The sequence below is a fragment of the Eptesicus fuscus genome, chromosome 2 (genome assembly GCF_027574615.1).
Source record: "Eptesicus fuscus isolate TK198812 chromosome 2, DD_ASM_mEF_20220401, whole genome shotgun sequence".
NCBI classification, from domain to species: Eukaryota; Metazoa; Chordata; class Mammalia; order Chiroptera; family Vespertilionidae; genus Eptesicus; species Eptesicus fuscus.
This window is the reverse complement of record NC_072474.1, coordinates 48,472,223-48,476,868: the sequence shown is the minus strand read 5'-3', so window position 1 is coordinate 48,476,868 and position 4,646 is coordinate 48,472,223. Positions and strand designations below refer to the sequence as shown.

General features: G+C 40.6%; 1 pseudogene; it reads right to left on the bottom strand.

The window, feature by feature from the left end:
• Positions 1–582: 582 nt before the first annotated feature.
• On the bottom strand, positions 583–1,443 carry LOC103299807 (thioredoxin-dependent peroxide reductase, mitochondrial-like; annotated as a pseudogene).
• Between the last annotated feature and the right edge of the window lie 3,203 nt (positions 1,444–4,646).

The following is a 4,646-nucleotide window of genomic DNA, read 5'->3' as shown; positions in this document are numbered from 1 at the left end:
CAAAATAACTACTGAAACTACCAATCTCAGGGATGAGGAGCATGCATGATCAGTTAGGTCACTTTGCCGCTGTGTGTGTTTTTTAAATACATGATTCACATTGTTTCAATCAAATATATCTCCACTCCAAGAGTTAAATTAGACTGCTAATACTAAAACTTAATGCTATAATCTTTGTTATCTTAAAAAACAAACACACACAACAACTCAGTTTAATACAAAGAAATTCAGAAAGAAAAATTTCAAGACTCTTGATCAGAGGCTTTCGCTACTTGTCCTACACTGGTGTACACAGAGGCTCAGGTAAGGCTAAGAAGAGAGTTTCCCATTGAAGACATGATCAAAGAAACAGGTGAACTAGGAAGCCTATAAACTAGCTAGCCATCAAGAAGTTACCAATAAAGGACTCATGTTAATAACTAACCATGTTTAAAAAGCCTTAGCCAATGTTACAAAAACAAAATATTTAGAGTATTACTTATGAATGCAAGCATAATTGATTTTTGCTTTCTACACATAATCATCTTTGAAATGCTAAAAATGAGCTCCAACTGTGGTTCTTTTGAGAAGCTGCAGGTGATCGTGAGATGATCTACTGACTTACCTTCTCACAGTATTCTTTGGAAGCAGTCGGACGCGGCTTGATCGTAGGAGAATCCGGGGTCCAGCTTGCTGGGCAGACTTCTCCATGGACTTCCACCAACGGGAATGCTTTCACCAGCGCAGGGTCTCCTCCACGCTTCGGCCCACTGGGGGCTCACTGACACTCATGTGCTTGATGACTCCACTGGGGTCAATGATGAAGAGACCTCTTGGTGCAACACCAGGACCTCCTAACAGCACACCGTGGTCTCGGGCAATCTGCTGAGTCAGATCTGACAACAGTGCCATGTTCCTGTGGCCCAAACCGCCATTCTTCCTCGGGGTGTGGATCCGGGCGAGATGGCTGAAGGGGGGGTCCACGGAGACGGCGACCACGTCACAGTTCACAGCATGAAACTCCTTGGCTTTGTCACTGAAGGCAATGATTCCTGTGGGGCACACAAAGGTGAAATCCAGAGGATAGAAGAAGAGCACCAAATATTCCCCCTAAACTCATCAAGGCTTGATTCTTTGACCTCTCCGTGGACAATGGCTGTACCCTTAAAATAGGGTGCGTGCTGGGTGACAGCAGGAGCATGAGAGGAGGAACTGGTGCTAAAGGCAAATTTTGCTGGACTGGGAGGCAGGCCCTAATATATTGGTCAAGTGTGTTCTTGGAGAAGCCGCAGGCCTAAGGGCTGCAGGGGCAGAGATGCCCCAAGGAATGGCACTCACATGTCGGGCAACCGTGGCCCGGAGCAACCTTCCCACTGCCACCGCCAACTTCAGTGCACGTGGGAGCCGCGGGGAGCACCCAGAAACCCACACTTCCTTTTTTTTAAAAGCAACCCTTTTGTGCATGTAATTTACTCAGTTTGAAAAATGGTGCTTGATTTTGAGGACTAACTACAAAGGAAAGGGTCTAAAGTGTCATGATAATAAAAAAATAAACACCCTTATGTTTGTACTGCACCGTTTGACTGCAGAATAAATAAGCCAATAATGCTACTTATCTATTATATTTGTAGGGGTTCTATGTATCTTTGAAAAGCAGGATAACATTTCTTTACTTTTCTCTCTCCCATTGCATTTAATTAAAATGTGATCTTTTCTAAATTGACTGAGTCACTTGGCTCTGCTGTGTATATTTCAGGCACCACACATAAATTCTTTACCAGATTTCCATTTGGGGAGAATTAACCATTTTGCAATCTAATTTCCTTCCAGCAGAATGCCTCTGGTTCTTTGTCAATATTTGGGGGGGTTGGGGAGGGAGATGAGATTTGTAAGAGTCTCACTCTCTCCATACAAATGAACTCTCCATTTCATCATCTTGATTACTCTCTCCTCCCCTTCATCCTGCCAAGAGAGTTTGCACATGGACAATTTCTCCTCAGAAGGATAAGGATTGCATACTATCATCCCCCATGAGTTCAGCCTTTGCCACAGTGGCTTATGCTAGATTTCATCCGACAAATTCAAATCTCTAGGCCAGAATAGTAGTTTAAAGGATTTTTCTCTTGGACAGGAATCTGGGCAGATGATTTCAAACTTCAATCTCGTTGCTTTAACCTTTAGATCCTTCAGGTCAATACCCTTATTCTTCAAACAATAACACTGAAATCCAGATAGCTGAAATAAAAATGTTACAAATGATTTAATGGCTAAACCTAGACCACAATTCTTATAATACTTGTCCAGTGCCTTTTTTACTTAACAGTGCTGCCTCAAACATGATATTTCTCATTTTAAAATTTTGATATTCTCTTAATCCACTGAGATAAATTAACTAAACAATTATTCCTATATTTCATATCACTAAAACACATTTTTCCACTTTTAATGCCTCTAAAATAGAGATAAATCTTGGAAGCAATGGTGTCTTATTGCTAATGTTAACCTGGTGCCAGTAATGATGTGTGATTACCTATTTATGTACAATCTTGGTTGATATTCTGGTGGCATAACTGGACAACTACAACCACTTGGCATTTCATTAAAAACTCTTTAAGAACTTTTGAGGAATTACTGTGACTTAGCTGTTGAGTTTCATTGACTGGTAAGATCAAGAGCATCAAAACTTGCAAAAACGGTTGTGTGTGGATTGAAAGAAAATTCCCCCCAAACAGTGAAGGACTCTTAAAGGAACAGATGCACCACCATTGCTCTCCAGAGCACAGAGAACCACACTGAGGGGAAGCACAGGCATCTATAACTGAATCAAAAATGATTCAAAACACTCTGAGTCTGTGAAGAATGCTTAGGAATATCTTAACTAGTGTATTTGACATATATTTCATTTTATATATGTGTAAAAGTGTTGCATAATCTTCTTAAAGTGTTTAAAATCTTTATAAGTAAGTCTAAAATTATTTTCAATACATTTAAAATAGGAATTCTAAGCCATAGTTTAATTTTCAGAGTTTTCTTTCCTTTTCTCTTTTCTTTTCTTTCTTTCTTTTCTTTTCTTTCTTTCTTTCTTTTTTTTTTTTTGTGGTAAATAGAGCCACAGAATATCTTACAATTAAGGGTAACTGGATTTTATAAAATAATGTATGTGTTTAGTTTTGCATTGAGTAGTTTATTTACTAAAGAAAAAAACTCCAAGTCATATTATTATTATCTTCAAAATCTCCTAATCAGGAAAGATTAAGCCAACCCAAGAAACATTCAGAAACCAAGGCAAAATATAACCAAGAATTCAACTCTATGATAAAACTTGTGAACATGCTATTTAGAAAGAGAGCACTTGATGACTGGTATCCTCAAGCAAGAAGCAGGCTATCAGCTGGGCTAAGAAAAGGCTGGAGGGAAATAAATAAATTCTCCTCCCCCATTGGGTCAAACAAAGTGGCCCTGGGATGATGGATTGAATGGAGCTGCCATATACCATTGTGCAATTTGTATGGCGCACAAAGGCTCCTCACAAAGGGAGGAAGTGAGTGGGGGCCAAAACCCAGCCCTTACCAGCCTATTAAGCCAAGCGGGGAGATGCAATAATTTGAGGAAAATTGTGCCTTTATTATAACTGATCCATCCAGCAAGATAACCGTTTTGGCAATTGGGTACAAGCTGGGCTGGTGGAGGCCAAGGATGACATGTTACAGCCTTTCTATTCAACAGGAGAAAAGGGCAGAGTGTTGCAAAGTTGGGTAGAACCTGATCAAAGGCTTAGCAGCAGAATGCTGCCCTGCCTATTTACAAGACAATGAAAAGGTTCTCACTGGGGAATAGAAGGAAATAAGATTGGGTAATAGAATGGGATTAGGTTATGGAGGGTCTTGAAGATCAACTCTCTGGAAGAACTAGATTGAAGCTTGAAATCAGGGGCTCTGATTCATTCCCAAGAATAATTATTAGACCCGAAAATGAAGCCCCTAAGTTAGAATTGTTCTGATCAACTCTGGCACATGGAAGAAAATAGTAGACAATTCTTACCTATTTGAGCCAGTTCTGGTAAACAATATTAAGCATTTTAGGTTTTGAAAATGGGAGTGATGTAAGAAAAACAATGCTTACAAGGGAAAGCATATCGCAGTGTGGGACAGGGAGTGGTGAAGGAAGGGGCCTGGAAGATCAATAAGGATGTATTGCTGGGTCCCTGACCAGGGCACAGGCAACAGCACCAGAGGGTAAAGGAGAGGGATGCGTGATGACTCCCATGTTTCCATTCTGCGTGACTAAAACTCCCCATGGCACTGACAAGGAAATGAGGGACATAAGACCCTTGTTTACTAAAATGGAAAAGCCTCATGAGCATTTCAAAAGTTTATGAAAAAATAAATAAAACAATCTCTAGAAAGTCTTCAAACAAGAAGTGGTATTATCCTACCTAATAAAATAGTAATATGCAAATTGACCGCACCTTTGCTATGCCCAAGCCACGCCCACCATCCAAAGCCACGCCCACCAGCCAATCAGGGCGAGTATGCAAATTACCCAACAAAGATGATGGTTAATTTGCATACGCAGAGGGAGGGAGGAGTGAAGACTGAAGACAACCTAGAAGGAAGATGGAGGAAAAGCAGAAAACAAGATGGCTGCCAGAGGGAAAGCCCAGGCGG